Source organism: Mastomys coucha, unplaced genomic scaffold (genome assembly GCF_008632895.1).
Source record: "Mastomys coucha isolate ucsf_1 unplaced genomic scaffold, UCSF_Mcou_1 pScaffold22, whole genome shotgun sequence".
In the NCBI taxonomy this organism is placed as follows: domain Eukaryota; kingdom Metazoa; phylum Chordata; class Mammalia; order Rodentia; family Muridae; genus Mastomys; species Mastomys coucha.
In genome coordinates this window covers 186,260,140-186,272,710 of record NW_022196905.1, presented here as the reverse complement: position 1 = coordinate 186,272,710, position 12,571 = coordinate 186,260,140, and positions in this window count along the sequence as shown.

The window sequence follows — 12,571 nt, the reverse complement described above, 5'->3', positions numbered from 1 at the left end:
TCCTCCTCCTCCTCCTCCTCCTCCTCCTTCTTCTATCTTTTTACAGTCCAGTCATTATCCAGAGGAACAGTTCTCTGACTGTTCCTCATCCCTTAACTCCTCCCCCTGCCCCCATCTCCAAAAGGATGTCCCCATTCCCCTATTCCCACTCCACTAGGCCTCCCCACTCCCTGGGGCCTCAAGTCTCTCAAGGGTTAGGAGCATCTTCTCCCACTGAGACCAGACCAGGCAGTCTGCTGCTGTATATGTGTTGGGGACCTCAAATCAGCTGGTGTATCCTGCCTGGTTGGTGGCTCAGTGTCTGAGAGATCTCGGGGGTCCAGTTTAAGTGAGACTGCTGGTCCTCTTATGGGGTGGCCTTCCTCCTCAGCTTCTTCCAGCTTCTCCCTAATTCAACCACAGGGGTCAGCAGCTTCTGTCCATTGGTTGGGTGTAAATATCTGCATCTGACTCTTTCAGCTGCCTGTTGGGTCTTTCAGAGGGCAGCCATGTTAGGCTCCTGTCCATAAGCACACCACAGCATCAGTAATAGTGTCAGACCTTGGAGCCTACCCTCCTTAAGGCTTTCTTATTGATAGCACATATAGAGCATGAGATTAGTCATAGCCTGGAATCCCTGTTACATGGCTTACTGTCTCAGAGACCTTACATTCCTTTGCCTGCCCCCCATGCTTCGTTTATCACAGTTAATCATACATACTCAATTAAGTTTCTGATTAAAAATGTTAATTTTTTCTTCTTCCTTTCTTGACTTTTCTTTTTTTTTTTTTCTTTTTTCTTTTTGGGCCCAGTGTCTACTGGAAAGTCAATGAACTTGTGTTGAACTTCAAATGTTAATGTTTACTCATGGCTCATTGCATTCTAGTTACAGTTCCTTTTTTCTTTTTTATTAAACTAATAAAAATTTATTTTAAAATATAAAACTCAGTATTGACATTTTTAAGTCATCAAAATAACTTATAACAGTTAAATGCTCTTAAATACACATGATATCTTCTGAAGCTAAAAGTAATATGCACTCAACCAGTTTTTAAAATCTATTTGGAACATTAAACATGATAGAGGTAGAAAAAAAAAAATCTCATATGAAGTCCTCTAGGAAAGGAAATTGTGAAAAGTTCCTGGTTAGACAGAAGCCATTCCATCTCCAAGGGAGAATACTCAGCGTAAATGTGGCTGCATAGAATGAGTTGGGTAGTCCCAGTTATATTCCAAGCTCTGTACCTGCAAACTACTTTATTTAATACTCTCCCTAACACTGGGAGCGTTGTATGTAAATTACCTCTTTGTTTATGAGGAAACTAATCCAGGAAAGCTCTGTAAATGATGCTGGGGTCCCAGCTAGTGGTAACTCTGAACTTTGTGCTTTCATCCCAACCAAGATGGTAGGTGTTCATTCTGCGTGGTTTATGGATGATGTGGGACCTTTTGGAAGTTTCTTGCCAGTGCTGATCCAGTCCATGCTGAGAATTCTAAGAGTTGGTTGTCTTGTTCCTTGTACTTCAGAATTGTTTGTATATTCTTGTGAAAACTCATTCCCCATAGCAGAATAGAGCTAATTCTGTCTTCTTCTCCAGGAGTACGAATGAACATTCATTCAGATGTACTTGTGAATTGACTGAGTAGCATCTACCTGACAACTATTCAACATTTATTCATTGTTAAACTTAAGAGTATAAAATTCGTAGCCACCCTAGACTCATGACCCCTACTGCTGCTACTAACTGCAGTTTTTTTGGCTCCTATGTGATAACTCTTAGATATAGGTCCCATATGAACTCCATTCTGCAGTGGACAGATGTGGAGTCTTAGAGGTAACTAATTTGCATGTGTTTGGGTAGTCAGCTCCAGCTCTCTGACTTGGAGAAACAAGGGCAATGGTCTGAGAAAACAGAGCAAAACAAAATACTTCCCCCTTCCCCCTGCACAGTTCCACTAGTAGCTGCTTCTCCGCTGTTCTCATGATGAAAGTATGGAACCTGTGTCAGTCGCCTCCCATGAAGGACGTGCAGTATGGAACCTGTGTCAGTCGCCTCCCATGAAGGATGTGCAGAGCTGTTATCCAGCCCTTCCTGACAGCGTGTGCATTATCTGTATGCACCATACCCTCAGGGACCGTATTTTGTCAACGAGTATCAAAGCACACTACAACAATTTCCTTTTAATTATTTCCGATTTAAATATCAGCATTTTATTTTGCTTTGAGCAAAAGAATAGTGAGTGACATGGCCAAAAACTACTGTTACTTGAAAGTTAGACTCTTTAAAAAAAAAGATGGAGTGCCAAAATCAAATCATCTTTTATTTAGATGAAAGATGTTATGTCTATAATATATTGTATTTTTAAATTAAGCAAATAAAAATCTTTTCAATTCCTCCCTTTCCTTTCCTTCCTTTTCCTTCCTTCCTTCCTTCTTCCTTCTTCCCTCTATCTCTCTTTCTCTTTCTTTCTTAGCTGACTATGTAAGTTTTCAATGTGTGTGGAAGCTGAATGATGAATTACTTGGCAGGAAATTGAAAGTTAAATAAATACTGTTTCAACTAAGCATCATAAACAATGTTAATTATAAGTGAAGACACTGTGCAACTCTAAGACATCCAAATATGGCTGTGTTAGAGCCCACTGATAGATGAAATCCAATTTCCTTTTTGATTTATTCAAACCTATCTTGCAGTTCCTGAGCAAAAGTCTGCAAATTGAACAAACACGATAAGGAAGAATAATGCATACAAAGTACGTATTCTTTTCCGAACTGGAAAGGACACGCATTCCTCCACTCCATCTCCCTCAATTTGACCAACTAAGCACAGATTGTACTTGGGAGTAAGTTAAGAATAAAATCATTAACTTCAAGGATACTGTGTTGAAAAGTGATCTTTTATATTTAAAATTTCACTCTGTAAAGCTAATATTGATGGTAAGCAAAGAAACAGAAGTTACTCTGCCCTGATCAAGGTTCCCCTTCTTGGCCGTCCTTTCCTGAGGACGTTAGCATTCTGGTGCAGGCAGAGGGTGGAGAAATCTCCAGGCCTCTGTGGTTGGGTGAGATGGGGGAATGGCTAGTTGTAAGCTCTCTAATGCTGTGTTCACATGGAGCCTGAGTCTAAGCCTTGGGTACTAGTTCTCGCTACAGACCAGCACTATGTCTTTATCTCTTCTTTTCAGTCTGAAAAGACAACCATATATAAGCAATGAGGGCTCTCCTGCTTGCATCCTGTACAGGGGTGTGTTGGTGATGGTGCCAGCCTAGCAAGTAGGTGCTTAGCGTTCTTTGGGAGAAGGGAGCCCCTGAGCTGAAGTCAACACTGCTACAGTCTTAGAAGGCTGAACTAGGCAGGTTTCCCAGGTCCCAGCATCTCAGCCTTTCGGGATGGCCAAAGAGAATGAATGGGGTTCCTGCTCTCATGTTCACATTCAGCCAAGAATAATACCTAACAACACAACCCCTCTGAGGTCCGAGCATCTCTTGGTGGTCATAGTTCTTGGTGACAAATACTTTTTGTTCTTGTATGGAGCTATTATCTTTTTGATACTTTTGGTATGACAATGGGGGCAATGGTGTGTCAGTGGTGGGTACAGAACGGCTGCAGGACCAGCAATTTCATACACTGCCTAGGCCCTACTGTGGTGCTTCCCTCTACACTCTAGATCCCCTTCCATCACACGTGTTGTTCTGGGCTCTTAAGTCTCATACATGGTTGTCCTATTCCATCAAGTATGTTGGATATCGTTCACTCTCCAGCAAAAAGGTTCAGACGCTAATCTCGTTTCTTCTGGGTCTTCTGCTTCTTGGTTTGCTCATCCTGATAAAAGAAAACATGGGTATGAGGCAGCACTCAGGAGCTTCAGTCAGTAAAATGCACATAGATGTGTTGATGTCCCTCCTTCATAGTGTTTAAGACTCAGAATCCTGCCACATCCCAGTGAGAGAATAATGAAGGATTGGAGCTTGATCCATATGCCAAGGACTGAATATTACACATGATGGCACTTGCTTATAGGCAATTATTCCTTCTCTGAATCTTCTAATTGGATTCTATTTGTTTCTCTTTCAGGGCTGAACATCTCTGTAACATCCACGAAACCTTGTTAATGTAGTGTCCCATTCTAGAGAGTTCTATTACAAAGCACCACAATGATAACAGTTCTATCTCATTCCCAACTGCAGGGTGGAGTGACACATTCCTGGAACCTTTAATCATTGTCTCCCGAGGCTTGGGTATATTTCTCTGAGAATCCAATTCAAGTCTGTGGATCCTAAACCCTGAACACAGCGTTCAATGTTTCTGCCTTTTGTCTCTCATCTTGGTCCTGAGTCTTCCCAGTTGACCGTACCTCTGCCCTTCATCAACAGGGAGTGTTTGCTAGAGCCTGCTTCCTCAGGACTGAGGGGAGATGCTGGAAATGAGCTATTCCATGGCCAGAGAGGAGTTGAACCAGACTGTTGCCAAACAGCTTCTGGGATGGAAAATCTCCAGCAAGCATAAAATAGTGGTCCTATCTACACCTTTGAAAGGGACACATAAGCTTTCTAAAGCAAAAAGCGTCTCAATGGGGACTATGTTAGCTCATTAAAGAAGAGGATTTGAAGCAGGAAGAGAGGCTGGTCAGTGGGGAATACGAAGCAAGAATATTAATGATGGGTATGTGATATCAAATGCTGTGTCAAGCAGGCCTATCACTGGGGACCCTGTGATTTGCAAGTAGCCGTAATGGTGAAGGACTGCTAAGACCCTTTGATTCATGTGAGGGAAATAAACCATATTTAAAATGTTTTAGCCATGTAAAGAGATTCTACAGAGAATGAATCCTCTCACATAGAAAATAATGTGGCCCAAATACAAATACTCACTTAAAACTGAACAGATATTTTGCATTCAGTTTTATTGGGGTAAAAAAAGCATTCACTTAAAGAACACTATTCAATTTATCCACAGAGCACAACGAACTGTGCTTTCCCGTTAACCTAAACCCATGAAGTCACTGCTCAGATTAAGACGTAGAGCAGTTTCATGGTCTCAGAACATTTCCTTCTGTCCCTTTGAATCTCTCTCCTCCTCTCTCTAGCCTCAGGCAATGGTTGACCTGCTTTCTGTCACCAGGGGCTTGGTTTGCATTTTCTGGAAGTTTAACTAGATAGAATCCTACAGTGTGGACATTCCTGTGTCTGGCATCACTCGTCGCTGATGGCATAATGATCTCGATGGCTTGTCTTCATTGCCAGTGTTGACTGGATTTGGAGTCACCCAGGAAACACACCTGCAGGAGAGTCTGTAAGGCATTTCCAGAGGAGGGTAACTGAAAAGGCCCACCCTTGGCTGTGGGGAGCAGCATCCCATGGGCTCACAGGATCACGGGGCTCAGGCTGAATAAAAGGGCAGAAGAGGAAAAGCCCAAAGAACTCTGGTGTTCATCTCTCTCTCTGCTTCCTGACTGCCAGCAGGATGTAGCTAGATGCCAGCAGGATGTACCATACATTTCTCTTGCCATGGCCGGGAGCCATTCCCACCCCCTCTAACAAGACAGAGAGTATCTCCTGAATCAGGAGCCAATATAAGCCTTTTCTCTCTTCCTTTTCTTTTTCTTTTTTTGGTCAGGTACTTGGTTTACAGCAATGAAATACCTTAGAAATACAGAGATTTGAAGGGTCACCTGTATGATGAACGTCTCAGTTGTCCACCCTGCTGTCCCACAGGCTCTCTGCATTTTTTTACTAAGTAGCTATCAGTCATACAGACCCACCAATACTTGTTTATCCAGACCCGTCGATGAGTGTTTATAGACTTCTTTTAAATTATGTGGCTGTGAACATTGGTGTATGACTTTGGGTGGACTATTATCTTCATTTCTTTAGGTCAGTGTCTAGGAATGGACTAACAAGATTCCATACACCTCATACGTTCTCTTGGATGGCGACTGCCACATAGCTTTCCAGGGTTATTTTCAGCATTTAAGTTCAGCAGTGTTTGAGTTCTGGTGGCTCTGTATCTCCACCAGCATTTGGCATTTCCTATCCTTTCCCTTTCTTTTTTTCTTTTTCTTGCTAATACTTAATTTAGCAGACAAAATAGTGGGTTTCATTATAACATCTTCTTATATAACATTTGGCACTGTAAATATACATCTTAAGGTGTAAATTTATATAGAATTATTTTTGTAAATATATTGATTATGTGTATTATAAATAATCCTGGGTAATTGTTAGCTTTTGGTGGGTTTTGAACATTTTATCTCCCCTTTCTCCTTTACGCTAAATTAAATCAGACACTAAGAGGTAAAGTCATATTCCCTAAGTTCTCTGGGGACCTTATAACTCATGGTAATACTGGTTACCAATGACATGATTTTTAGGACTCTAAACAGAAAATAATATTTGAGTTAGAACGAGGGAGGGATGAACAGGAGAAATATTAAAAAAAATATGTATGCAATTGGGGAACTAGATGCAATGTGATAATTCTCACATTGGTGCTAATGATGTAACCACACCGCCATCTTCAAACCATAGCTGTACCTACAGATTTCCAAGACTGGATGCAGAGTGAATTTTAAGCTAACCTCTAGAATGCTCTGGTAAAATCTTGAGTTCAGTGGTGATGGTGTTGAAACTTCTGTGGGCTACAATGGAAGGTGCATAATAAGCAAGGAGGGGTGGAGAGAGAGAGAGGAAAAGAGAGAAAGAGGGACAGAGACACAAAGAGCGATAGACACAGAGAGATAAACGTACCGAGAGAGCTAGACAGACAGACACAGAGAGACAGACAGACACACATCTACAGAGAGAGACCGAAAGACAGAGATACACAGAAAGACAGACAGACAGACAGACAGACACAGAGAAGAATAGAGACAGACAGACAGGCACATGCACAGAGAGAGAGAGAGAGAAAGAGAGAGAGAGAGGGGGGAGGGAGAGATATTGAGATTTAAGACTAAGACCAAGGAAAAACCCTTTTCTAAAACTGCGAAAACAATATAAAGAAAATCTCTCCATTTCAGATAATCTCTTATTTTTGAGGTTAAAACCAGAACATACTATTATAGTTTGTGTTATAAATGTCCCCTAAAGCCCATGAACGTGGTAAAGTCTTGATTCCTAGCTTGATATCCTTGCGGAGTAGTGGACTCTTTAAGATGTGGGGCCACCTGGGGTGAACCTTCTAAGGTTATTCTGCTGTATGGACATGGTATCAAGCCGCTCTCTGAATTCCTCTCTGCCCATAAGTTAGTGCAGCTCCCAGACCGCGTCAGAGAAGATTCTTTGTGCAGTGTACTGTGGTTAACACAGAAGCTCATCACTGGTCAACATGCAGAGAATAAGAGTGTCTAGTATCTTCTGACTGCGATAGAACCGCTGTACTGATGAACTCACATCTGGAGTTGCCTGCACAGGATCAAGCCAGTCAGTACCCCAGCATGCAGATGGGGAAGGCTCATGAGCCCTGTGCTCTTTAATGTCAACTTGACACAAGCTAGAGTCAGTCATCTGAGAGGAGGGAACCTCAACTGAGAAAATGGCTCCATAAGACCCACCTGTAGGCAAGCCTGTAAGGCATTTTCTTTTTCAGGGATTGCTATTGGAGGGCCCAGCCTGTTGTGGGTGGTACCATGCCGGGCTGGAATTCTGGGCTAAGGAGCTGCAGAGACAAACTATGGAGCAGAGACTGAAAGAAAGACAATCCAGAAACTTCTCCACCTGGGAATCCTTCCCATATTCAATCATCAAATCCAGACACTATTGTGGATGCCAGCAAGTGCTGGATGACAGGAACCTGATATAGCTGTCTCCTGAGAGGCTCTGACAGTACCCGAATAATGCAGAAGTAGAGGCTCACAGCCATCCATTGGACAGAGTACAGGGCCCCCAATGAAGGAGCTAGAGAAAGGACCCAAGGAGCTGAAGGGTTTGCAGCTCCTTAGGACGAACAACAATATGAACTAACTAGTATCCTCAGAGCTCCCAGGGACTAAACCACTAACCAAAGAGTACACATGGTGGGACTCAAGGCTCTAGCTGCATATGTATAGTAGAGGATGGCCTAGTCATTCATCAATGGGAGGAGAGGCCCTTGTCCCTATGAAGGTTTATGCCCCAGTGTAGGGGAATGCCAGGGCCAGGATGCTGGAGAGGGTGGGTTTGTGAGTAGGGGAAGGGGGGAGGGAACAGGGGTTTTTTTTTTCTTTTTTTGGAGGGGAAACCGGGAAAAGAGGTATCTTATGACAAGTAAATAAAGAAAATATCTAATAAAAAACAAAAACAAAAAAACAGGCTGAGTAAGCCGTGATGAGCAAGCTAGTATGCAGCACTCTTCCTTGGCCTCTGCATCAGCTCCTGCAACTCCAGGTTCCTGCCCTGCTTGAGTTTCAGCCCTGGCTTCCCTCAATGACTGATTTAGGATCTGTAAGCCAAATAAATCCTATAACCCCAAAGTCGCTTGTGGTCATGGTGTTTCATCACAGCAAGAAGAACCCTAACTAAGGCAGAAATTGGCACCAGGATCGTGGATTGTTGCTGTGACAGACCTGACAATGTGTTTTGGGGAGGAATGTGGAAAGACTTTGGAACTCTATGACGGAGAAGCCTTTGAGTTGTTCGAGCTTGGTGAACTGTTATAAGAACGTGGAAGATCAGAGACTAAAGCTAAAAGCAGTGGATGCGATGAGTGTCCCGGTTTTCAAAGCTTCAGAGGGAAGCAAAAGACTCCATCAAGCACATTTGATATTTTGAATTAAGAATCTCTGGTTCTGGTTAGCTGGGCATAGAGAATCAGCTGCTCTTAACTAGAGATCAGTACCACTGAAGTAAAACGGCCGTTTCACTAGGACAATTGATGTTGGTCAGCTGGAGCGGAGAAATTGGTGGTAACTAAGAAGAGACAAGCATCACTGAGGTGAGATCTTCTGGAAAGTATTTCCTTGGGGTCAGCACACAGGACCTGTGGTCCAGAAGTGGCCAAGATCGCACCTTGTGCAGGCACCTGAACTTGGTAGTAAGTTACCCAGGTGATACTGGTTTGGAAGGCATGAAGGGGTCATGGGAAGACCCCAGCATTTTGGAGATGCCAGTATCATGGGGGGACTGCCAAGAAATGCTGCAGCAGTGGATTGGACCTGGCCAGTGCCTAGGAGACAATCTTTGTGTGCTGCTGAAGGTACAAGTGACCCAGGCCGTGCGTTGGAAGCCATAGATCTGAGAATAAGTTATTTGTACTGTTGGAATTTGGATTTACTTTGATTGGATTGTAACTATGCCCTGGCTCTTTTCTCTTGGAATAAGAAAGTATTTCACTTATTTTGATTTTATAGGAGCCCATAGTTAAAGAATCTTTGACCTTCGAAGTGTTTGAATTTTTAAAGACGGTGGGACTTTTAAAAGTTGGAATGTTCTATATTGTGATCTCGATATTAATATGTGATCTTAGTGATGAGCAAGAAAGGAAAGGTTATGGCTTAACAGTGATGTGTATGCAAGGGATCAATTGTGCCAGCTGGTCTCATGTTAATTTGACACAAATCATAATCATCTGAGGGAATCACAATTGAGAAAAAAGGCTGCATAAGATCCAGCTGTAAGCAAGCCTGGAGCAGTGGTTCTAACCCTGTGGGTCATGACCCCTTTAGGGGTGGAAGGACCCTTTCCTGTGAATGACCCTTTAACTTCAAATGACCCTTTCACAGGGATCACCTAGGACTACCAGAAAACACAGATATTTATATTCTAATTCATAACAGTAGCAAAATTACAGTTTTCAAGTAGCAATAAAAATAATTTTATGGTTGGGGTTCACCATAGTATGAGGAAATGTATGAAGGGGTCCTAGCATTAGGAAGGTTGGGTATCGCTTCTATAGGAAATTTTTTTTTTTTTTTTTTGCCTTTTTGGTTTTTCGAGACAGGGTTTCTCTGTATAGCCCTGGCTGTCCTGGAAGTCACTCTGTAGACCAGGCTGGCCTGGAACTCAGAAATCTGTCTGCGTCTGCCTCCCAAGTGCTGGGAGGCACCACCGCCTGGCCCGGGAATTTTCTTAATTAGTGATTGATGTAATGGGGCCCAGTGCATTGTGGGTGCTGCCATCCTGGGCTGGTGGCCCTGAGTTCTATAAAGAAAAAGATTGAGTAAGCCAGTGAGCATCATTCTTCCATGTTCTCTGCATCAGTTCCTGCCTCCAGGTTCCTGCTCAGTTTGGGTTCCTGCCTTGTTTCCCTCAATGAACAATGGTTCAGGATATTTAAGCCAAAGAAACCCTACGTTCCCCACTTTGCTTTTGGTCGTAATGTTTTATCACAGCAATGCTAACAAATCTCCGTAAATGAGAGTCTATAAACAGTTACTGACCTCTGGAAGAGAATCAGTTGCTTTTAAATGTAGGGCCTCTGTTGGGTGACCCACACTCCAGCAGATGGCCTCACACTCAGGGCTGTATGCGCAGCACAAAGTAGACTCCATGGGTTGTTAAAAGGAATAGACATTGGGGAGTTTGTGAAGAGCTGAGGGGATCTGGGAAAAGTAAGGGATGAATATAATCAAAATATGTTGTATTAAATTCTCCAAATTAATAAATAAAGTGATATTAAAAAAAAAAAGAGGTTGGGCCTGGGAGAAAATATTCTGCTCGTCCTGGGATCCTCTTCAAGGAGCTAGACAGCATGTCTTCTTCATGCTTTCCTGTCTCGACCATAACTGTTTTTGTTCTGCCTCATACTTCTATGCTATGCCACCTGTCATGGGTCTAAAAGGATGGAGCAATTTATTATGGGTTGGAAAACATGAAACCATGAGCCCAAGTAATCCTCTAATTTTTATCAGTTGATTAGGTAATGCCTCTACATGCTATTGTTGGTGGCAGTTTGCAGGTGAGTTCCAGCTCCGTAGGAGTATCCTTTGATGCCCGGTGTGTTGGCGCCCTCTGAGCATTCTTACCTAAAGCGCAGCTTGTGTGGGATGGAGGCTAGGGAAGAGGAGGTTAGTTTGAGGGCAGAAACCTGGCTCTGCTATTTCCTGACTTCAGTTGCCCTGGGACTTAGTCACTACTTCCTTGCCTGTAACATACACTTACCAAAGGGCAACCAAGGAGCTCTTTGAGATGTGGGTTGGGACCTTACATAAGTAATCTTTCTGTTCTCAATTCGTTCATATGGTTAAACATTCAGTAACTTCCAGAATCGAGCATTCCTTGTCATGCCTTCAAGGACATAACAGGGAAACAGGATGAAAAGGCCCTTCCCCATATCCCTACTTTTCTGATTTTTGGCAGCCTCAGTGCTTGCAGTCAGACAACTGGAAGCAGAAAGTTGACGGCTCACAAAAGGTTAATTATTCCCACTCAACCATGAAAGCTTAGCCCTCTTCTGTTCAGCTTCTATCCTATCTGGCCTCCCAGGACGGCGCCAAACTGAGCCTTCCTTCTGGGAGATTCTCCACATTTTTCTCCAGCAATCCCTGTAGTAAGTTTTGTTACCAGGATCCCTGAGGTTTCCATGCCTACCCGTCCTGTTTTCTCAACTAGTCGTTCTCAGGCTGGCAAGAGGGAGCTGACTTAAGTGCAGAAACATTTCAACTTCCAGTAAGATTAACTAGCCGTGAGCACCCCCACACATCCTCCGAAGAGTTCTTCGCTAAGGTCAGGGCCATGCGTTCTTTATAAATGTGATGAGTTTCCCGAAGTTCTCCATCTGAAATGCAACATCCATCAAAATCTTGCCCCCAGCCCTAACTTCCTGGCTTTCCCCTTTTCCCACCCCTGCTCTGGGCTCCGGCTCCTCTTTGAGTGAATGTAATTTCCATGCCTCAGAGCTTTACCTATCGTTGCAAACACACAAATTTCACAGTCTCTTGACGATGATGCTTCCCCTGGTGTTTGACGCTCACGACTAAAAATAGCAAGACACGAAGCCTGGCGCGTTCTCCAAGGAGATAAAGTTGAATAACATAACTGGATTATTCTTGGTTATCTTGCAGATATCCGCGTGACCAGGCGTCTGCAAATGGTGGTGAGGTCATTTCTAGTCTCCTCTTAATCTGTTCGCAGATGGTTTCTGAAGACATTCTGAGAAGGTCGTATTTACTTTTTTTTATTTTTAACCCCTCAAGACAAAGGCAGCCAACAATGTTGGAAGTTTACCCACTGAATTGGCATTTTGACTTTCACAAGTAACTTCGAATCCCCCCACCCCTTTCTCTCCCCATCTCAGGCTTCTCTCTTGGTGGTGGTGGTGGGGGGGCAAGAAGGAGCAGAGCTGTACTCTTTCAAAGTGGTTGCTAAGAAAGACTGTTCTTTGTTTATAGGCTCCTAACAAATCCTGGCAGCTGAAGGACAAATATGGAGCTGTGCTTTCAGGGAGGGGGTGGAAAGAGGCCAGCAATTAGCAGCCTGGAGCACAAAGGCCCACAATGAGGCCTTTGAGTGTGTTGGCTGGCATGTGGGTCCACAGATTGCTTGCTAGAATTCAAAAAGGTGTTTGCCTCATGCCCTCAGTGACAAATTTATTTCCACGAATCAGCCATGCTTGCATAACTTGACTGGATTATAAAGAAGCAGAGCCTCCCCCCCCCCATTTTTGCATCTTAAGGA